We start from the raw sequence: 25379 nt of genomic DNA on the forward strand, positions 1-25379 counted from the left end.
CATATTTGGTACTTTTCTATTTGTGAAGTCCTTGGCTCTGTGCAATTAATATTTATAAGGATTATAGCACTTATTTGGTTCGGTTTTAGTGTTTGAACCCTTTTCCATATGGTGATTATAATCATCAGGATCTTGGGACATATTTGGTACTTTTCTGGTTGTAAAGTCCTTGGCTATGTGCAGTTAATATTTTTAAGGATTTTAACACTTATTTGGTTCAGTTTTAGTGTTTAAATCCTTCTTTATATAGCGCTTATACTCATCAGGATCTTGGGACATATTTGGTACTTTTCTGCTTGTAAAGTCCTTGGCTATGTGCAGTAAAAATTTATAAGGATTTTAACATTTATTTGGTTCAGTTTTAGTGTTTAAATCCTTTTCCATATGGAGATTATAATCATCAGGATCTTGGGACATATTTGGTACTTTTCTGGTTGTATGGTCTTTGGCTGTGTGCAGTTAATATTTATAATGATCTTAACACTTATTTGGTTCAGTTTTAGTGTTTAAATCCTTTTACATATGGAGATTATAATCATCAGGATCTTGGGACATATTTGGTACTTTTCTGGTTGTAAAGTCCTTGGCTATATGCAATTAATATTTATAAGGATTTTAGCACTTATTTGGTTCAGGTTTAGTGTTTAAATCTTTTTCCATATGAAGAATATAATCATCAGGATCTAGGGACATATTTGGTACTTTTCTGGTTGTAAAGACCTTGGCTATGTGCAGTTAATATTTATAAGGATTTTAGCACTTTTTTGGTTCAGTTTTAGTGCTTAAATCCTTTTCTATATGGAGATTATAATCATCAGGATCTTGGGACATATTTGGTACTTTTCTGGTTGTATGGTCTTTGGCTGTGTGCAGTTAATATTTATAAGGATTTTAGCACTTATTTGGTTTAGTTTTAGTGTTTAAATCCTTTTCCATATGGAGATTATATTCATCAGGATCTTGGGACATATTTGGTACTTTTCTGGTTGTAAAGTCCTTGGCTCTGTGCAATTAATATTTATAAGGATTTTAGCACTTATTTGGTTCGGTTTTAGTGTCTGAACCCTTTTCCATATGGTGATTATAATCATCAGGATCTTGGGACATATTTGGTACTTTTCTGGTTGTAAAGACCTTGGCTATGTGCATTTAATATTTGTAAGGATTTTAACACTTATTTGGTTCAGTTTTAGTGTTTAAATTCTTCTCTATATGGCGCCTATACTCATCAGGGTCTTGGGACATATTTGGTACTTTTCTGGTTGTAAATTCCTTGGCTATGTGCAATTAATATTTATAACGATTTTAGCACTTATTTGGTTCAGTTTTAGTGTTTATATCCTTTTCCATATGGAGATTATATTCATCAGGATCTTGGGGCATATTTGGTACTTTTCTTGTTGTATGGTCTTTGGCTGTGTGCAGTTAATATTTATAATGATTTTAACACTTATTTGGTTCAGTTTTAGTGTTTAAATCCTTCTCTATATGGCGCTTATACTCATCAGGATCTTGGGACATATTTGGTACTTTTCTGGTTGTAAATTCCTTGGCTATGTGCAATTAATATTTATAAGGATTTTAGCACTTCTTTGGTTCAGTTTTAGTGTTTATATCCTTTTCCATATGGAGATTATATTCATCAGGATCTTGGGGCATATTTGGTACTTTTCTGGTTGTATGGTCTTTGGCTGTGTGCAGTTAATATTTATAATGATTTTAACACTTATTTGGTTCAGTTTTAGTGTTTAAATCCTTTTCCATATGGAGATTATAATCATCAGGATCTTGGGACATATTTTTATTTTTCTGGTTATATGGTCTTTGGCTGTGTGCAGTTAATATTTATAATGATTTTAACACTTATTTGGTTCAGTTTTAGTGTTTAAATCCTTTTCCATATGGAGATTATATTCATCAGGATCTTGGGACATTTTTGGTACTTTTCTGGTTGTATGATCTTTGGCTGTGTGCAGTTAATATTTATGAGGAATTTAACACTTATTTGGTCCAGTTTTTGTGTTTAAATCCTTCTCTATATGGCGCTTATAATCATCAGGATCTTGGGACATATTTGGTACTTTTCTGGTTGTAAAGACCTTGGTTATGTGCAGTTAAAATTTATAAGGATTTTAGCACTTATTTGGTTCAGTTTTAGTGTTTAAATCCTTTTCCATATGGAGATTATATTCATCAGGATCTTGGGACATATTTGGTACTTTTCTATTTGTGAAGACCTTGGCTATGTGCAGTTAATATTTATAAGGATTTTAGCACTTATTTGGTTCGGTTTTATTGTTTAAATCCTTTTCCATATGGAGATTATAATCATCAGGATCTTGGGACATATTTGGTACTTTTCTGGTTGTATGGTCTTTGGCTGTGTGCAGGTAATATTTATAAAGATTTTAACACTTGTTTGGTTCAGTTTTAGTGTTTAAATCCTTCTCTATATGGCGCTTATACTCATCAGGATCTTGGGACATATTTGGTACTTTTCTGGTTGTATGGTCTTTGGCTGTGTGCAGTTAATATTTATAATGATTTGAACACTTATTTGGTTCAGTTTTAGTGTTTAAATCCTTCTTTATATAGCGCTTATACTCATCAGGATCTTGGGACATATTTGGTACTTTTCTGGTATAAAGTCCTTGGCTATGTGCAGTTAAAATTTATAAGGATTTTAGCACTTATTTGGTTCAGTTTTATTGTTTAAATCCTTTTCCATATGGAGATTATATTCATCAGGATCTTGGGACATATTTGGTACTTTTCTGGTTGTAAAGTCCTTGGCTATGTGCAATTAATATTTATAAGGCTTTTAACACTTATTTGGTTCAGTTTTAGTGTTTAAATCCTTTTCCATATGGAGATTATAATCATCAGGATCTTGGGACATATTTGGTACTTTTCTGGTTGTATGGTCTTTGGCTGTGTGCAGTTAATATTTATAATGATTTTAACACTTATTTGGTTCAGTTTTAGTGTTTAAATCCTTTTTCATATGGAGATTATAATCATCAGGATCTTGGGACATATTTGGTACTTTTCTGGTTGTAAAATCCTTGGCTATGTGCAATTAATATTTATAAGGATTTTAGCACTTATTTGGTTCAGGTTTAGTGTTTAAATCTTTTTCCATATGAAGATTATAATCATCAGGATCTTGGGACATATTTGGTACTTTTCTGGTTGTAAAGACCTTGGCTATGTGCAGTTAATATTTATAAAGATTTTAGCACTTATTTGGTTCAGTTTTAGTGTTTAAATCCTTTTCTATATGGAGATTATAATCATCAGGATTTTGGGACATATTTGGTACTTTTCTGGTTGTAAAGACCTTGGCTATGTGCAGTTAAGATTTATAAGGATTTTAGCATTTCTTTGGTTCAGTTTTAGTGTTTAAATCCTTTTCCATATGGAGATTATAATCATCAGGATCTTGGGACATATTTGGTACTTTTCTGGTTGTATGGTCTTTGGCTGTGTGCAGTTAATATTTATAATGATTTTAACACTTATTTGGTTCAGTTTTAGTTTTTAAATCCTTTTCTATATGGAGATTATAATCATCAGGATCTTGGGACATATTCGGTACTTTTCTGGTTGTAAAGACCTTGGTTATGTGCAGTTAATATTTATAAAGATTTTAGCACTTATTTGGTTCAGTTTTAGTGTTTAAATCCTTTTCCATATGGAGATTATAACCATCAGGATCTTGGGACATATTTGGTACTTCACTGGTTGTAAAGACCTTGGCTATGTGCAGTTAATATTTATAAGGATTTTAGCACTTATTTGGTTCGGTTTTATTGTTTAAATCCTTTTCCATATGGAGATTATAATCATCAGGATCTTGGGACATATTTGGTACTTTTCTGGTTGCATGGTCTTTGGCTGTGTGCAGGTAATATTTATAAAGATTTTAACACTTATTTGGTTCAGTTTTAGTGTTTAAATCCTTCTCTATATGGCGCTTATACTCATCAGGATCTTCGGACATATTTGGTACTTTTCTGGTTGTATGGTCTTTGGCTGTGTGCAGTTAATATTTATAATGATTTGAACACTTATTTGGTTCAGTTTTAGTGTTTAAATCCTTCTTTATATAGCGCTTATACTCATCAGGATCTTGGGACATATTTGGTACTTTTCTGGTTGTAAAGTCCTTGGCTATGTGCAATTAATATTTATAAGGATTTTAGCACTTATTTGGTTCAGGTTTAGTGTTTAAATCTTTTTCCATATGAAGATTATAATCATCAGGATCTTGGGACATATTTTTACTTTTCTGGTTGTATGGTCTTTGGCTGTGTGCAGTTAATATTTATAATGATTTTAACACTTATTTGGTTCAGTTTTAGTGTTTAAATCCTTTTCCATATGGAGATTATAATCATCAGGATCTTGGGACATATTTTTACTTTTCTGGTTGTATGGTCTTTGGCTGTGCGCAGTTAATATTTATAATGATTTTAACACTTATTTGGTTCAGTTTTAGTGTTTAAATCCTTTTCCATATGGAGATTATATTCATCAGGATCTTGGGACATATTTGGTACTTTTCTGGTTGTATGATCTTTGGCTGTGTGCAGTTAATATTTATAAGGATTTTAACACTTATTTGGTCCAGTTTTTGTGTTTAAATCCTTCTCTATATGGCGCTTATACTCATCAGGATCTTGGGACATATTTGGTACTTTTCTGGTTGTAAAGTCGTTGGCTATGTGCAATTAATATTTATAAGGATTTTAGCACTTATTTGGTTCAGTTTTAGTGTTTAAATCCTTTTCCATATATGGAGATTATAATCATCAGGATCTTGGGACATATTTGGTACTTTTCTGGTTGTATGGTCTTTGGCTGTGTGCAGTTAATATTTATAATGATTTGAACACTTATTTGGTTCAGTTTTAGTGTTTAAATCCTTTTCCATATGGAGATTATAATCATCAGGATCTTGGGACATTCTTGGTACTTTTCTGGTTGTATGGTCTTTGGCTGTGTGCAGTTAATATTTATAATGATTTTAACACTTATTTGGTTCAGTTTTAGTGTTTAAATCCTTTTCCATATGGAGATTATAATCATCAGGATCTTGGGACATATTTGGTACTTTTCTGGTTGTAAAGTCCTTGGCTATGTGCAATTAATATTTATAAGGATTTTAGCACTTATTTGGTTCAGTTTTAGTGTTTAAATCCTTTTCTATATGGAGATTATAATCATCAGGATCTTGGGACATATTTGGTACTTTTCGGGTTGTGAAGTCCTTGGCTATGTGCAGTTAATATTTATAAGGATTTTAACACTTATTTGGTTCAGTTTTAGTGTTTAAATCCTTCTCTATATGGCGCTTATACTCATCAGGATCTTGGGACATATTTGGTACTTTTCTGGTTGTAAAGTCCTTGTCTATGTGCAATTAATATTTATAATGATTTTAACACTTATTTCGTTCAGTTTTAGTGTTTAAATCCTTTTCCATATGGAGATTATAATCATCAGGATCTTGGGACATATTTGGTACTTTTCTGGTTGTATGGTCTTTGGCTGTGTGCAGTTAATATTTATAATGATTTTAACACTTATTTGGTTCAGTTTTAGTGTTTAAATCCTTCTCTATATGGCGCTTATACTCATCAGGATCTTGGGACATATTTGGTACTTTTCTGGTTGTAAAGTCCTTGGCTATGTGCAATTAATATTTATAAGGCTTTTAACACTTATTTGGTTCAGTTTTATTGTTTATATCCTTCTCTATATGGCGCTTATACTCATCAGGATCTTGGGACATATTTGGTACTTTTCTGGTTGTAAAGTCCTTGGCTATGTGCAATTAATATTTATAAGGATTTTAACACTTATTTGGTTCAGTTTTAGTGTTTAAATCCTTTTCCATATGGAGATTATATTCATCAGGATCTTGGGGCATATTTGGTACTTTTCTGGTTGTATGGTCTTTGGCTGTGTGCAGTTAATATTTATAATGATTTTAACACTTATTTGGTTCAGTTTTAGTGTTTAATTCCTTTTCCATATGGAGATTATAATCATCAGGATCTTGGGACATATTTGGTACTTTTCTGGTTGTAAAGTCTTTGGCTATGTGCAATTAATATTTATAAGGATTTTAGCACTTATTTGGTTCAGGTTTAGTGTTTAAATCTTTTTCCATATGAAGATTATAATCATCAGGATCTTGGGACATATTTGGTACTTTTCTGGTTGTAAAGACCTTGGCTATGTGCAGTTGATATTTATAAGGATTTTAGCACTTATTTGGTTCAGTTTTAGTGTTTAAATCCTTTTCTATATGGAGATTATAATCATCAGGATCTTGGGACATATTTGGTAATTTTCTGGTTGTATGGTCTTTGGCTGTGTGCAGTTAATTTTTATAAGGATTTTAACACTTATTTGGTTTAGTTTTAGTGTTTAAATCCTTTTCCATATGGAGATTATATTCATCAAGATCTTGGGACATATTTGGTACTTTTCTGGTTGTAAAGTCCTTGGCTCTGTGCAATTAATATTTATAAGGATTTTAGCACTTATTTGGTTCGGTTTTAGTGTTTGAACACTTTTTCATATGGTGATTATAATCATCAGGATCTTGGGACATATTTGGTACTTTTCTGGTTGTAAAGTCTTTGGCTATGTGCAGTTAATATTTATAAGGATTTTAGCACTTATTTGGTTCAGTTTTAGTGTTTAAATCCTTTTCTATATGGAGATTATAATCATCAGGATCTTGGGACATATTTGGTACTTTTCTGGTTGTAAAGTCTTTGGCTATGTGCAGTTAATATTTATAAGGATTTTAACACTTATTTGGTTCAGTTTTAGTGTTTAAACCCTTCTCTATATGGCGCTTATACTCATCAGGATCTTGGGAGATATTTGGTACTTTTCTGGTTGTAAATTCCTTGGCTATGTGCAATTAATATTTATAAGGATTTTAGCACTTATTTGGTTCAGTTTTAGTGTTTATATCCTTTTCCATATGGAGATTATATTCATCAGGATCTTGGGGCATATTTGGTACTTTTCTGGTTGTATGGTCTTTGGCTGTGTGCAGTTAATATTTATAATGATTCTAACACTTATTTGGTTCAGTTTTAGTGTTTAAATCCTTCTCTATATGGGGCTTATACTCATCAGGATCTTTGGACATATTTGGTACTTTTCTGGTTGTAAATTCCTTGGCTATGTGCAATTAATATTTATAAGGATTTTAACACTTATTTGGTTCAGTTTTACTGTTTATATCCTTTTCCATATGGAGATTATATTCATCAGGATCTTGGGGCATATTTGGTACTTTTCTGGTTGTATGGTCTTTGGCTGTGTGCAGTTAATATTTATAATGATTTGAACACTTATTTGGTTCAGTTTTAGTGTTTAAATCCTTCTTTATATAGCGCTTATACTCATCAGGATCTTGGGACATATTTGGTACTTTTCTGGTATAAAGTCCTTGGCTATGTGCAGTTAAAATTTATAAGGATTTTAGCACTTATTTGGTTCAGTTTTATTGTTTAAATCCTTTTCCATATGGAGATTATAATCATCAGGATCTTGGGACATATTTGGTACTTTTCTGGTTGTAAAGTCCTTGGCTATGTGCAATTAATATTTATAAGGCTTTTAACACTTATTTGGTTCAGTTTTAGTGTTTAAATCCTTTTCCATATGGAGATTATAATCATCAGGATCTTGGGACATATTTGGTACTTTTCTGGTTGTATGGTCTTTGGCTGTGTGCAGTTAATATTTATAATGATTTTAACACTTATTTGGTTCAGTTTTAGTGTTTAAATCCTTTTCCATATGGAGATTATAATCATCAGGATCTTGGGACATATTTTTACTTTTCTGGTTGTATGGTCTTTGACTGTGTGCAGTTAATATTTATAATGATTTTAACACTTATTTGGTTCAGTTTTAGTGTTTAAATCCTTTTCCATATGGAGATTATATTCATCAGGATCTTGGGACATATTTGGTACTTTTCTGGTTTTATGATCTTTGGCTGTGTGCAGTTAATATTTATAAGGATTTTAACACTTATTTGGTCCAGTTTTTGTGTTTAAATCCTTCTCTATATGGCGCTTATACTCATCAGGATCTTGGGACATATTTGGTACTTTTCTGGTTGTAAAGTCGTTGGCTATGTGCAATTAATATTTATAAGGATTTTAGCACTTATTTGGTTCAGTTTTAGTGTTTAAATCCTTTTCCATATATGGAGATTATAATCATCAGGATCTTGGGACATATTTGGTACTTTTCTGGTTGTATGGTCTTTGGCTGTGTGCAGTTAATATTTATAATGATTTGAACACTTATTTGGTTCAGTTTTAGTGTTTAAATCCTTCTTTATATAGCGCTTATACTCATCAGGATCTTGGGACATCATTGGTACTTTTCTGGTTGTAAAGTCCTTGGCTATGTGCAGTTAAAATTTATAAGGATTTTAGCACTTATTTGGTTCAGTTTTAGTGTTTAAATCCTTTTCCATATGGAGATTATAATCATCAGGATCTTGGGACATATTTGGTACTTTTCTGGTTTTAAAGTCCTTGGCTATGTGCAATTAATATTTATAAGGATTTTAACACTTATTTGGTTCAGTTTTAGTGTTTATATCCTTTTCCATATGGAGATTATATTCATCAGGATCTTGGGGCATATTTGGTACTTTTCTGGTTGTATGGTCTTTGGCTGTGTGCAGTTAATATTTATAATGATTTTAACACTTATTTGGTTCAGTTTTAGTGTTTAAATCCTTCTCTATATGGGGCTTATACTCATCAGGATCTTGGGACATATTTGGTACTTTTCTGGTTGTAAATTCCTTGGCTATGTGCAATTAATATTTATAAGGATTTTAACACTTATTTGGTTCAGTTTTACTGTTTATATCCTTTTCCATATGGAGATTATATTCATCAGGATCTTGGGGCATATTTGGTACTTTTCTGGTTGTATGGTCTTTGGCTGTGTGCAGTTAATATTTATAATGATTTTAACACTTATTTGGTTCAGTTTTAGTGTTTAAATCCTTTTCCATATGGAGATTATAATCATCAGGATCTTGGGACATATTTTTACTTTTCTGGTTGTATGGTCTTTGGCTGTGTGCAGTTAATATTTATAATGATTTTAACACTTATTTGGTTCAGTTTTAGTGTTTAAATCCTTTTCCATATGGAGATTATATTCATCAGGATCTTGGGACATATTTGGTACTTTTCTGGTTGTATGATCTTTGGCTGTGTGCAGTTAATATTTATAAGGATTTTAACACTTATTTGGTCCAGTTTTTGTGTTTAAATCCTTCTCTATATGGCGCTTATACTCATCAGGATCTTGGGACATATTTGGTACTTTTCTGGTTGTAAAGTCGTTGGCTATGTGCAATTAATATTTATAAGGATTTTAGCACTTATTTGGTTCAGTTTTAGTGTTTAAATCCTTTTCCATATATGGAGATTATAATCATCAGGATCTTGGGACATATTTGGTACTTTTCTGGTTGTATGGTCTTTGGCTGTGTGCAGTTAATATTTATAATGATTTGAACACTTATTTGGTTCAGTTTTAGTGTTTAAATCCTTCTTTATATAGCGCTTATACTCATCAGGATCTTGGGACATCATTGGTACTTTTCTGGTTGTAAAGTCCTTGGCTATGTGCAGTTAAAATTTATAAGGATTTTAGCACTTATTTGGTTCAGTTTTAGTGTTTAAATCCTTTTCCATATGGAGATTATAATCATCAGGATCTTGGGACATATTTGGTACTTTTCTGGTTTTAAAGTCCTTGGCTATGTGCAATTAATATTTATAAGGATTTTAACACTTATTTGGTTCAGTTTTAGTGTTTAAATCCTTTTCCATATGGAGATTATAATCATCAGGATCTTGGGACATATTTGGTACTTTTCTGGTTGTATGGTCTTTGGCTGTGTGCAGTTAATATTTATAATGATTTTAACACTTATTTGGTTCAGTTTTAGTGTTTAAATCTTTTTCCATATGGAGATTATAATCATCAGGATCTTGGGACATATTTGGTACTTTTCTGGTTGTAAAGTCCTTGGCTATGTGCAATTAATATTTATAAGGGTTTTAGCACTTATTTGGTTCAGTTTTAGTGTTTAAATCCTTTTCCATATGGAGATTATATTCATCAGGATCTTGGGACATATTTGGTACTTTTCTGGTTGTATGATCTTTGGCTGTGTGCAGTTAATATTTATAAGGATTTTAACACTTATTTGGTCCAGTTTTGTGTTTAAATCCTTCTCTATATGGCGCTTATACTCATCAGGATCTTGGGACATATTTGGTACTTTTCTGGTTGTAAAGTCGTTGGCTATGTGCAATTAATATTTATAAGGATTTTAGCACTTATTTGGTTCAGTTTTAGTGTTTAAATCCTTTTCCATATATGGAGATTATAATCATCAGGATCTTGGGACATATTTGGTACTTTTCTGGTTGTATGGTCTTTGGCTGTGTGCAGTTAATATTTATAATGATTTGAACACTTATTTGGTTCAGTTTTAGTGTTTAAATCCTTCTTTATATAGCGCTTATACTCATCAGGATCTTGGGACATAATTGGTACTTTTCTGGTTGTAAAGTCCTTGGCTATGTGCAGTTAAAATTTATAAGGATTTTAGCACTTATTTGGTTCAGTTTTAGTGTTTAAATCCTTTTCCTTATGGAGATTATAATCATCAGGATCTTGGGACATATTTGGTACTTTTCTGGTTTTAAAGTCCTTGGCTATGTGCAATTAATATTTATAAGGATTTTAACACTTATTTGGTTCAGTTTTAGTGTTTAAATCCTTTTCCATATGGAGATTATAATCATCAGGATCTTGGGACATATTTGGTACTTTTCTGGTTGTATGGTCTTTGGCTGTGTGCAGTTAATATTTATAATGATTTTAACACTTATTTGGTTCAGTTTTAGTGTTTAAATCCTTTTCCATATGGAGATTATAATCATCAGGATCTTGGGACATATTTGGTACTTTTCTGGTTGTAAAGTCTTTGGCTATGTGCAATTAATATTTATAAGGATTTTAGCACTTATTTGGTTCAGGTTTAGTGTTTAAATCTTTTTCCATATGAAGATTATAATCATCAGGATCTTGGGACATATTTGGTACTTTTCTGGTTGTAAAGACCTTGGCTATGTGCAGTTAATATTTATAAGGATTTTAGCACTTATTTGGTTCAGTTTTAGTGTTTAAATCCTTTTCTATATGGAGCTTATAATCATCAGGATCTTGGGACATATTTGGTACTTTTCTGGTTGTATGGTCTTTGGCTGTGTGCAGTTAATATTTATAATAATTTTAACACTTATTTGGTTTAGTTTTAGTGTTTAAATCCTTTTCCATATGGAGATTATATTCATCAGGATCTTGGGACATATTTGGTACTTTTCTGGTTGTGAAGTCCTTGGCTCTGTGCAATTAATATTTATAAAGATTTTAGCACTTATTTGGTTCGGTTTTAGTGTTTGAACCCTTTTCCATATGGTGATTATAATCATCAGGATCTTGGGACATATTTGGTACTTTTCTGGTTGTAAAGTCCTTGACTATGTGCAGTTAATATTTATAAGGATTTTAACACTTATTTGGTTCAGTTTTAGTGTTTAAATCCTTCTCTATATGGCGCTTATACTCATCAGGATCTTGGGACATATTTGGTACTTTTCTGGTTGTAAAGTCCTTGGCTATGTGCAATTAATATTTATAAGGATTTTAACACTTATTTGGTTCAGTTTTAGTGTTTAAATCCTTTTCCATATGGAGATTATATTCATCAGGATCTTGGGGCATATTTGGTACTTTTTTGGTTGTATGGTCTTTGGCTGTGTGCAGTTAATATTTATAATGATTTTAACACTTATTTGGTTCAGTTTTAGTGTTTAATTCCTTTTCCATATGGAGATTATAATCATCAGGATCTTGGGACATATTTGGTACTTTTCTGGTTGTAAAGTCTTTGGCTATGTGCAATTAATATTTATAAGGATTTTAGCACTTATTTGGTTCAGGTTTAGTGTTTAAATCTTTTTCCATATGAAGATTATAATCATCAGGATCTTGGGACATATTTGGTACTTTTCTGGTTGTAAAGACCTTGGCTATGTGCAGTTAATATTTATAAGGATTTTAACACTTATTTGGTTCAGTTTTAGTGTTTAAATCCTTTTCTATATGGAGATTATAATCATCAGGATCTTGGGACATATTTGGTACTTTTCTGGTTGTATGGTCTTTGGCTGTGTGCAGTTAATATTTATAAGGATTTTAACACTTATTTGGTTTAGTTTTAGTGTTTAAATCCTTTTCCATATGGAGATTATATTCATCAGGATCTTGGGACATATTTGGTACTTTTCTGGTTGTGAAGTCCTTGGCTCTGTGCAATTAATATTTATAAGGATTTTAGCACTTATTTGGTTCGGTTTTAGTGTTTGAACCCTTTTCCATATGGTGATTATAATCATCAGGATCTTGGGACATATTTAGTACTTTTCTGGTTGTAAAGTCCTTGGCTATGTGCAGTTAATATTTATAAGGATTTTAACACTTATTTGGTTCAGTTTTAGTGTTTAAATCCTTCTCTATATGGCGCTTATACTCATCAGGATCTTGGGACATATTTAGTACTTTTCTGGTTGTAAAGTCCTTGGCTATGTGCAGTTAAAATTTATAAGGATTTTAACACTTATTTGGTTCAGTTTTAGTGTTTAAATCCTTTTCCATATGGAGATTATAATCATCAGGATCTTGGGACATATTTGGTTCTTTTCTGGTTGTATGGTCTTTGGCTGTGTGCAGTTAATATTTATAATGATTTTAACACTTATTTGGTTCAGTTTTAGTGTTTAAATCCTTCTCTATATGGCGCTTATACTCATCAGGATCTTGGGACATATTTGGTACTTTTCTGGTTGTAAAGTCCTTGGCTATGTGCAATTAATATTTATAAGGCTTTTAACACTTATTTGGTTCAGTTTTAGTGTTTATATCCTTCTCTATATGGCGCTTATACTCATCAGGATCATGGGACATATTTGGTACTTTTCTGGTTGTAAAGTCCTTGGCTATGTGCAATTAATATTTATAAGGATTTTAACACTTATTTGGTTCAGTTTTAGTGTTTAAATCCTTTTCCATATGGAGATTATATTCATCAGGATCTTGGGGCATATTTGGTACTTTTCTGGTTGTATGGTCTTTGGCTGTGAGCAGTTAATATTTATAATGATTTTAACACTTATTTGGTTCATTTTTAGTGTTTAATTCTTTTTCCATATGGAGATTATAATCATCAGGATCTTGGGACATATTTGGTACTTTTCTGGTTGTAAAGTCTTTGGCTATGTGCAGTTAATTTTTATAAGGATTTTAACACTTATTTGGTTTAGTTTTAGTGTTTAAATCCTTCTCTATATGGGGCTTATGCTCATCAGGATCTTGGGACATATTTGGTACTTTTCTGGTTGTAAATTCCTCGGCTATGTGCAATTAATATTTATAAGGATTTTAACACTTATTTGGTTCAGTTTTAGTGTTTATATCCTTTTCCATATGGAGATTATATTCATCAGGATCTTGGGGCATATTTGGTACTTTTTTGGTTGTATGGTCTTTGGCTGTGTGCAGTTAATATTTATAATGATTTTAACACTTATTTGGTTCAGTTTTAGTGTTTAATTCCTTTTCCATATGGAGATTATAATCATCAGGATCTTGGGACATATTTGGTACTTTTCTGGTTGTAAAGTCTTTGGCTATGTGCAATTAATATTTATAAGGATTTTAGCACTTATTTGGTTCAGGTTTAGTGTTTAAATCTTTTTCCATATGAAGATTATAATCATCAGGATCTTGGGACATATTTGGTACTTTTCTGGTTGTAAAGACCTTGGCTATGTGCAGTTAATATTTATAAGGATTTTAACACTTATTTGGTTCAGTTTTAGTGTTTAAATCCTTTTCTATATGGAGATTATAATCATCAGGATCTTGGGACATATTTGGTACTTTTCTGGTTGTATGGTCTTTGGCTGTGTGCAGTTAATATTTATAAGGATTTTAACACTTATTTGGTTTAGTTTTAGTGTTTAAATCCTTTTCCATATGGAGATTATATTCATCAGGATCTTGGGACATATTTGGTACTTTTCTGGTTGTGAAGTCCTTGGCTCTGTGCAATTAATATTTATAAGGATTTTAGCACTTATTTGGTTCGGTTTTAGTGTTTGAACCCTTTTCCATATGGTGATTATAATCATCAGGATCTTGGGACATATTTAGTACTTTTCTGGTTGTAAAGTCCTTGGCTATGTGCAGTTAATATTTATAAGGATTTTAACACTTATTTGGTTCAGTTTTAGTGTTTAAATCCTTCTCTATATGGCGCTTATACTCATCAGGATCTTGGGACATATTTAGTACTTTTCTGGTTGTAAAGTCCTTGGCTATGTGCAGTTAAAATTTATAAGGATTTTAACACTTATTTGGTTCAGTTTTAGTGTTTAAATCCTTTTCCATATGGAGATTATAATCATCAGGATCTTGGGACATATTTGGTTCTTTTCTGGTTGTATGGTCTTTGGCTGTGTGCAGTTAATATTTATAATGATTTTAACACTTATTTGGTTCAGTTTTAGTGTTTAAATCCTTCTCTATATGGCGCTTATACTCATCAGGATCTTGGGACATATTTGGTACTTTTCTGGTTGTAAAGTCCTTGGCTATGTGCAATTAATATTTATAAGGCTTTTAACACTTATTTGGTTCAGTTTTAGTGTTTATATCCTTCTCTATATGGCGCTTATACTCATCAGGATCATGGGACATATTTGGTACTTTTCTGGTTGTAAAGTCCTTGGCTATGTGCAATTAATATTTATAAGGATTTTAACACTTATTTGGTTCAGTTTTAGTGTTTAAATCCTTTTCCATATGGAGATTATATTCATCAGGATCTTGGGGCATATTTGGTACTTTTCTGGTTGTATGGTCTTTGGCTGTGTGCAGTTAATATTTATAATGATTTTAACACTTATTTGGTTCATTTTTAGTGTTTAATTCCTTTTCCATATAGAGATTATAATCATCAGGATCTTGGGACATATTTGGTACTTTTCTGGTTGTAAAGTCTTTGGCTATGTGCAGTTAATTTTTATAAGGATTTTAACACTTATTTGGTTTAGTTTTAGTGTTTAAATCCTTCTCTATATGGGGCTTATGCTCATCAGGATCTTGGGACATATTTGGTACTTTTCTGGTTGTAAATTCCTTGGCTATGTGCAATTAATATTTATAAGGATTTTAACACTTATTTGGTTCAGTTTTAGTGTTTATATCCTTTTCCATATGGAGATTATATTCATCAGGATCTTGGGGCATATTTGGTACTTTTCTGGTTGTATGGTCTTTGGCTGTGTGCAGTTAATATTTATAATGATTTTAACACTTATTTGGTTCAGTTTTAGTGTTTAAATCCTTTTCCATATGGAGATTATAATCATCAGGATCTTGGGACATATTTTTACTTTTCTGGTTGTATGGTCTTTGGCTGTGTGCAGTTAATATTTATAATGATTTTAACACTTATTTGGTTCAGTTTCAGTGTTTAAATCCTTTTCCATATGGAGATTATATTCATCAGGATCTTGGGACATATTTGGTACTTTTCTGGTTGTATGATCTTTGGCTGTGTGCAGTTAATATTTATAAGGATTTTAACACTTATTTGGTCCAGTTTTTGTGTTTAAATCCTTCTCTATATGGCGCTTATACTCATCAGGATCTTGGGACATATTTGGTACTTTTCTGGTTGTAAAGTCGTTATCTATGTGCAATTAATCTTTATAAGGATTTTAGCATTTATTTGGTTCAGTTTTAGTGTTTAAATCCTTTTCCATATATGGAGATTATAATCATCAGGATCTTGGGACATATTTGGTACTTTTCTGGTTGTATGGTCTTTGGCTGTGTGCAGTTAATATTTATAATGATTTCAACACTTATTTGGTTCAGTTTTAGTGTTTAAATCCTTCTTTATATAGCGCTTATACTCATCAGGATCTTGGGACATCATTGGTACTTTTCTGGTTGTAAAGTCCTTGGCTATGTGCAGTTAAAATTTATAAGGATTTTAGCACTTATTTGGTTCAGTTTTAGTGTTTAAATCCTTTTCCTTATGGAGATTATAATCATCAGGATCTTGGGACATATTTGGTACTTTTCTGGTTTTAAAGTCCTTGGCTATGTGCAATTAATATTTATAAGGATTTTAACACTTATTTGGTTCAGTTTTAGTGTTTAAATCCTTTTCCATATGGAGATTATAATCATCAGGATCTTGGGACATATTTGGTACTTTTCTGGTTGTATGGTCTTTGGCTGTGTGCAGTTAATATTTATAATGATTTTAACACTTATTTGGTTCAGTTTTAGTGTTTAAATCTTTTTCCATATGGAGATTATAATCATCAGGATCTTGGGACATATTTGGTACTTTTCTGGTTGTAAAGTCCTTGGCTATGTGCAATTAGTATTTATAAAGATTTTAGCACTTATTTGGTTCAGGTTTAGTGTTTAAATCTTTTTCCATATGAAGATTATAATCATCAGGATCTTGGGACATATTTGGTACTTTGCTGGTTGTAAAGACCTTGGCTATGTGCAGTTAATATTTATAAGGATTTTAGCACTTATTTGGTTCAGTTTTAGTGTTTAAATCCTTTTCTATATGGAGATTATAATCATCAGGATCTTGGGACATATTTGGTACTTTTCTGGTTGTATGGTCTTTGGCTGTGTGCAGTTAATATTTATAAGGATTTTAACACTTATTTGGTTTAGTTTTAGTGTTTAAATCCTTTTCCATATGGAGATTATATTCATCAGGATCTTGGGACATATTTGGTACTTTTCTGGTTGTGAAGTCCTTGGCTCTGTGCAATTAATATTTATAAGGATTTTAGCACTTATTTGGTTCGGTTTTAGTGTTTGAACACTTTTCCATATGGTGATTATAATCATCAGGATCTTGGGACATATTTGGTACTTTTCTGGTTGTATGGTCTTTGGCTGTGTGCAGTTAATATTTATAATGATTTTAACACTTATTTGGTTCAGTTTTAGTGTTTAAATCCTTTTCCATATGGAGATTATAATCATCAGGATCTTGGGACATATTTTTACTTTTCTGGTTGTATGGTCTTTGACTGTGTGCAGTTAATATTTATAATGATTTTAACACTTATTTGGTTCAGTTTTAGTGTTTAAATCCTTTTCCATATGGAGATTATATTCATCAGGATCTTGGGACATATTTGGTACTTTTCTGGTTTTATGATCTTTGGCTGTGTGCAGTTAATATTTATAAGGATTTTAACACTTATTTGGTCCAGTTTTTGTGTTTAAATCCTTCTCTATATGGCGCTTATACTCATCAGGATCTTGGGACATATTTGGTACTTTTCTGGTTGTAAAGTCGTTGGCTATGTGCAATTAATATTTATAAGGATTTTAGCACTTATTTGGTTCAGTTTTAGTGTTTAAATCCTTTTCCATATATGGAGATTATAATCATCAGGATCTTGGGACATATTTGGTACTTTTCTGGTTGTATGGTCTTTGGCTGTGTGCAGTTAATATTTATAATGATTTGAACACTTATTTGGTTCAGTTTTAGTGTTTAAATCCTTCTTTATATAGCGCTTATACTCATCAGGATCTTGGGACATCATTGGTACTTTTCTGGTTGTAAAGTCCTTGGCTATGTGCAGTTAAAATTTATAAGGATTTTAGCACTTATTTGGTTCAGTTTTAGTGTTTAAATCCTTTTCCATATGGAGATTATAATCATCAGGATCTTGGGACATATTTGGTACTTTTCTGGTTTTAAAGTCCTTGGCTATGTGCAATTAATATTTATAAGGATTTTAACACTTATTTGGTTCAGTTTTAGTGTTTATATCCTTTTCCATATGGAGATTATATTCATCAGGATCTTGGGGCATATTTGGTACTTTTCTGGTTGTATGGTCTTTGGCTGTGTGCAGTTAATATTTATAATGATTTTAACACTTATTTGGTTCAGTTTTAGTGTTTAAATCCTTCTCTATATGGGGCTTATACTCATCAGGATCTTGGGACATATTTGGTACTTTTCTGGTTGTAAATTCCTTGGCTATGTGCAATTAATATTTATAAGGATTTTAACACTTATTTGGTTCAGTTTTACTGTTTATATCCTTTTCCATATGGAGATTATATTCATCAGGATCTTGGGGCATATTTGGTACTTTTCTGGTTGTATGGTCTTTGGCTGTGTGCAGTTAATATTTATAATGATTTTAACACTTATTTGGTTCAGTTTTAGTGTTTAAATCCTTTTCCATATGGAGATTATAATCATCAGGATCTTGGGACATATTTTTACTTTTCTGGTTGTATGGTCTTTGGCTGTGTGCAGTTAATATTTATAATGATTTTAACACTTATTTGGTTCAGTTTTAGTGTTTAAATCCTTTTCCATATGGAGATTATATTCATCAGGATCTTGGGACATATTTGGTACTTTTCTGGTTGTATGATCTTTGGCTGTGTGCAGTTAATATTTATAAGGATTTTAACACTTATTTGGTCCAGTTTTTGTGTTTAAATCCTTCTCTATATGGCGCTTATACTCATCAGGATCTTGGGACATATTTGGTACTTTTCTGGTTGTAAAGTCGTTGGCTATGTGCAATTAATATTTATAAGGATTTTAGCACTTATTTGGTTCAGTTTTAGTGTTTAAATCCTTTTCCATATATGGAGATTATAATCATCAGGATCTTGGGACATATTTGGTACTTTTCTGGTTGTATGGTCTTTGGCTGTGTGCAGTTAATATTTATAATGATTTGAACACTTATTTGGTTCAGTTTTAGTGTTTAAATCCTTCTTTATATAGCGCTTATACTCATCAGGATCTTGGGACATCATTGGTACTTTTCTGGTTGTAAAGTCCTTGGCTATGTGCAGTTAAAATTTATAAGGATTTTAGCACTTATTTGGTTCAGTTTTAGTGTTTAAATCCTTTTCCATATGGAGATTATAATCATCAGGATCTTGGGACATATTTGGTACTTTTCTGGTTTTAAAGTCCTTGGCTATGTGCAATTAATATTTATAAGGATTTTAACACTTATTTGGTTCAGTTTTAGTGTTTAAATCCTTTTCCATATGGAGATTATAATCATCAGGATCTTGGGACATATTTGGTACTTTTCTGGTTGTATGGTCTTTGGCTGTGTGCAGTTAATATTTATAATGATTTTAACACTTATTTGGTTCAGTTTTAGTGTTTAAATCTTTTTCCATATGGAGATTATAATCATCAGGATCTTGGGACATATTTGGTACTTTTCTGGTTGTAAAGTCCTTGGCTATGTGCAATTAATATTTATAAGGGTTTTAGCACTTATTTGGTTCAGTTTTAGTGTTTAAATCCTTTTCCATATGGAGATTATATTCATCAGGATCTTGGGACATATTTGGTACTTTTCTGGTTGTATGATCTTTGGCTGTGTGCAGTTAATATTTATAAGGATTTTAACACTTATTTGGTCCAGTTTTGTGTTTAAATCCTTCTCTATATGGCGCTTATACTCATCAGGATCTTGGGACATATTTGGTACTTTTCTGGTTGTAAAGTCGTTGGCTATGTGCAATTAATATTTATAAGGATTTTAGCACTTATTTGGTTCAGTTTTAGTGTTTAAATCCTTTTCCATATATGGAGATTATAATCATCAGGATCTTGGGACATATTTGGTACTTTTCTGGTTGTATGGTCTTTGGCTGTGTGCAGTTAATATTTATAATGATTTGAACACTTATTTGGTTCAGTTTTAGTGTTTAAATCCTTCTTTATATAGCGCTTATACTCATCAGGATCTTGGGACATAATTGGTACTTTTCTGGTTGTAAAGTCCTTGGCTATGTGCAGTTAAAATTTATAAGGATTTTAGCACTTATTTGGTTCAGTTTTAGTGTTTAAATCCTTTTCCTTATGGAGATTATAATCATCAGGATCTTGGGACATATTTGGTACTTTTCTGGTTTTAAAGTCCTTGGCTATGTGCAATTAATATTTATAAGGATTTTAACACTTATTTGGTTCAGTTTTAGTGTTTAAATCCTTTTCCATATGGAGATTATAATCATCAGGATCTTGGGACATATTTGGTACTTTTCTGGTTGTATGGTCTTTGGCTGTGTGCAGTTAATATTTATAATGATTTTAACACTTATTTGGTTCAGTTTTAGTGTTTAAATCCTTTTCCATATGGAGATTATAATCATCAGGATCTTGGGACATATTTGGTACTTTTCTGGTTGTAAAGTCTTTGGCTATGTGCAATTAATATTTATAAGGATTTTAGCACTTATTTGGTTCAGGTTTAGTGTTTAAATCTTTTTCCATATGAAGATTATAATCATCAGGATCTTGGGACATATTTGGTACTTTTCTGGTTGTAAAGACCTTGGCTATGTGCAGTTAATATTTATAAGGATTTTAGCACTTATTTGGTTCAGTTTTAGTGTTTAAATCCTTTTCTATATGGAGCTTATAATCATCAGGATCTTGGGACATATTTGGTACTTTTCTGGTTGTATGGTCTTTGGCTGTGTGCAGTTAATATTTATAATAATTTTAACACTTATTTGGTTTAGTTTTAGTGTTTAAATCCTTTTCCATATGGAGATTATATTCATCAGGATCTTGGGACATATTTGGTACTTTTCTGGTTGTGAAGTCCTTGGCTCTGTGCAATTAATATTTATAAAGATTTTAGCACTTATTTGGTTCGGTTTTAGTGTTTGAACCCTTTTCCATATGGTGATTATAATCATCAGGATCTTGGGACATATTTGGTACTTTTCTGGTTGTAAAGTCCTTGACTATGTGCAGTTAATATTTATAAGGATTTTAACACTTATTTGGTTCAGTTTTAGTGTTTAAATCCTTCTCTATATGGCGCTTATACTCATCAGGATCTTGGGACATATTTGGTACTTTTCTGGTTGTAAAGTCCTTGGCTATGTGCAATTAATATTTATAAGGATTTTAACACTTATTTGGTTCAGTTTTAGTGTTTAAATCCTTTTCCATATGGAGATTATATTCATCAGGATCTTGGGGCATATTTGGTACTTTTTTGGTTGTATGGTCTTTGGCTGTGTGCAGTTAATATTTATAATGATTTTAACACTTATTTGGTTCAGTTTTAGTGTTTAATTCCTTTTCCATATGGAGATTATAATCATCAGGATCTTGGGACATATTTGGTACTTTTCTGGTTGTAAAGTCTTTGGCTATGTGCAATTAATATTTATAAGGATTTTAGCACTTATTTGGTTCAGGTTTAGTGTTTAAATCTTTTTCCATATGAAGATTATAATCATCAGGATCTTGGGACATATTTGGTACTTTTCTGGTTGTAAAGACCTTGGCTATGTGCAGTTAATATTTATAAGGATTTTAACACTTATTTGGTTCAGTTTTAGTGTTTAAATCCTTTTCTATATGGAGATTATAATCATCAGGATCTTGGGACATATTTGGTACTTTTCTGGTTGTATGGTCTTTGGCTGTGTGCAGTTAATATTTATAAGGATTTTAACACTTATTTGGTTTAGTTTTAGTGTTTAAATCCTTTTCCATATGGAGATTATATTCATCAGGATCTTGGGACATATTTGGTACTTTTCTGGTTGTGAAGTCCTTGGCTCTGTGCAATTAATATTTATAAGGATTTTAGCACTTATTTGGTTCGGTTTTAGTGTTTGAACCCTTTTCCATATGGTGATTATAATCATCAGGATCTTGGGACATATTTAGTACTTTTCTGGTTGTAAAGTCCTTGGCTATGTGCAGTTAATATTTATAAGGATTTTAACACTTATTTGGTTCAGTTTTAGTGTTTAAATCCTTCTCTATATGGCGCTTATACTCATCAGGATCTTGGGACATATTTAGTACTTTTCTGGTTGTAAAGTCCTTGGCTATGTGCAGTTAAAATTTATAAGGATTTTAACACTTATTTGGTTCAGTTTTAGTGTTTAAATCCTTTTCCATATGGAGATTATAATCATCAGGATCTTGGGACATATTTGGTTCTTTTCTGGTTGTATGGTCTTTGGCTGTGTGCAGTTAATATTTATAATGATTTTAACACTTATTTGGTTCAGTTTTAGTGTTTAAATCCTTCTCTATATGGCGCTTATACTCATCAGGATCTTGGGACATATTTGGTACTTTTCTGGTTGTAAAGTCCTTGGCTATGTGCAATTAATATTTATAAGGCTTTTAACACTTATTTGGTTCAGTTTTAGTGTTTATATCCTTCTCTATATGGCGCTTATACTCATCAGGATCATGGGACATATTTGGTACTTTTCTGGTTGTAAAGTCCTTGGCTATGTGCAATTAATATTTATAAGGATTTTAACACTTATTTGGTTCAGTTTTAGTGTTTAAATCCTTTTCCATATGGAGATTATATTCATCAGGATCTTGGGGCATATTTGGTACTTTTCTGGTTGTATGGTCTTTGGCTGTGAGCAGTTAATATTTATAATGATTTTAACACTTATTTGGTTCATTTTTAGTGTTTAATTCTTTTTCCATATGGAGATTATAATCATCAGGATCTTGGGACATATTTGGTACTTTTCTGGTTGTAAAGTCTTTGGCTATGTGCAGTTAATTTTTATAAGGATTTTAACACTTATTTGGTTTAGTTTTAGTGTTTAAATCCTTCTCTATATGGGGCTTATGCTCATCAGGATCTTGGGACATATTTGGTACTTTTCTGGTTGTAAATTCCTCGGCTATGTGCAATTAATATTTATAAGGATTTTAACACTTATTTGGTTCAGTTTTAGTGTTTATATCCTTTTCCATATGGAGATTATATTCATCAGGATCTTGGGGCATATTTGGTACTTTTTTGGTTGTATGGTCTTTGGCTGTGTGCAGTTAATATTTATAATGATTTTAACACTTATTTGGTTCAGTTTTAGTGTTTAATTCCTTTTCCATATGGAGATTATAATCATCAGGATCTTGGGACATATTTGGTACTTTTCTGGTTGTAAAGTCTTTGGCTATGTGCAATTAATATTTATAAGGATTTTAGCACTTATTTGGTTCAGGTTTAGTGTTTAAATCTTTTTCCATATGAAGATTATAATCATCAGGATCTTGGGACATATTTGGTACTTTTCTGGTTGTAAAGACCTTGGCTATGTGCAGTTAATATTTATAAGGATTTTAACACTTATTTGGTTCAGTTTTAGTGTTTAAATCCTTTTCTATATGGAGATTATAATCATCAGGATCTTGGGACATATTTGGTACTTTTCTGGTTGTATGGTCTTTGGCTGTGTGCAGTTAATATTTATAAGGATTTTAACACTTATTTGGTTTAGTTTTAGTGTTTAAATCCTTTTCCATATGGAGATTATATTCATCAGGATCTTGGGACATATTTGGTACTTTTCTGGTTGTGAAGTCCTTGGCTCTGTGCAATTAATATTTATAAGGATTTTAGCACTTATTTGGTTCGGTTTTAGTGTTTGAACCCTTTTCCATATGGTGATTATAATCATCAGGATCTTGGGACATATTTAGTACTTTTCTGGTTGTAAAGTCCTTGGCTATGTGCAGTTAATATTTATAAGGATTTTAACACTTATTTGGTTCAGTTTTAGTGTTTAAATCCTTCTCTATATGGCGCTTATACTCATCAGGATCTTGGGACATATTTAGTACTTTTCTGGTTGTAAAGTCCTTGGCTATGTGCAGTTAAAATTTATAAGGATTTTAACACTTATTTGGTTCAGTTTTAGTGTTTAAATCCTTTTCCATATGGAGATTATAATCATCAGGATCTTGGGACATATTTGGTTCTTTTCTGGTTGTATGGTCTTTGGCTGTGTGCAGTTAATATTTATAATGATTTTAACACTTATTTGGTTCAGTTTTAGTGTTTAAATCCTTCTCTATATGGCGCTTATACTCATCAGGATCTTGGGACATATTTGGTACTTTTCTGGTTGTAAAGTCCTTGGCTATGTGCAATTAATATTTATAAGGCTTTTAACACTTATTTGGTTCAGTTTTAGTGTTTATATCCTTCTCTATATGGCGCTTATACTCATCAGGATCATGGGACATATTTGGTACTTTTCTGGTTGTAAAGTCCTTGGCTATGTGCAATTAATATTTATAAGGATTTTAACACTTATTTGGTTCAGTTTTAGTGTTTAAATCCTTTTCCATATGGAGATTATATTCATCAGGATCTTGGGGCATATTTGGTACTTTTCTGGTTGTATGGTCTTTGGCTGTGTGCAGTTAATATTTATAATGATTTTAACACTTATTTGGTTCATTTTTAGTGTTTAATTCCTTTTCCATATAGAGATTATAATCATCAGGATCTTGGGACATATTTGGTACTTTTCTGGTTGTAAAGTCTTTGGCTATGTGCAGTTAATTTTTATAAGGATTTTAACACTTATTTGGTTTAGTTTTAGTGTTTAAATCCTTCTCTATATGGGGCTTATGCTCATCAGGATCTTGGGACATATTTGGTACTTTTCTGGTTGTAAATTCCTTGGCTATGTGCAATTAATATTTATAAGGATTTTAACACTTATTTGGTTCAGTTTTAGTGTTTATATCCTTTTCCATATGGAGATTATATTCATCAGGATCTTGGGGCATATTTGGTACTTTTCTGGTTGTATGGTCTTTGGCTGTGTGCAGTTAATATTTATAATGATTTTAACACTTATTTGGTTCAGTTTTAGTGTTTAAATCCTTTTCCATATGGAGATTATAATCATCAGGATCTTGGGACATATTTTTACTTTTCTGGTTGTATGGTCTTTGGCTGTGTGCAGTTAATATTTATAATGATTTTAACACTTATTTGGTTCAGTTTCAGTGTTTAAATCCTTTTCCATATGGAGATTATATTCATCAGGATCTTGGGACATATTTGGTACTTTTCTGGTTGTATGATCTTTGGCTGTGTGCAGTTAATATTTATAAGGATTTTAACACTTATTTGGTCCAGTTTTTGTGTTTAAATCCTTCTCTATATGGCGCTTATACTCATCAGGATCTTGGGACATATTTGGTACTTTTCTGGTTGTAAAGTCGTTATCTATGTGCAATTAATCTTTATAAGGATTTTAGCATTTATTTGGTTCAGTTTTAGTGTTTAAATCCTTTTCCATATATGGAGATTATA

Source organism: Watersipora subatra, chromosome 9 (assembly GCF_963576615.1).
Source record: "Watersipora subatra chromosome 9, tzWatSuba1.1, whole genome shotgun sequence".
NCBI classification, from domain to species: domain Eukaryota; kingdom Metazoa; phylum Bryozoa; class Gymnolaemata; order Cheilostomatida; family Watersiporidae; genus Watersipora; species Watersipora subatra.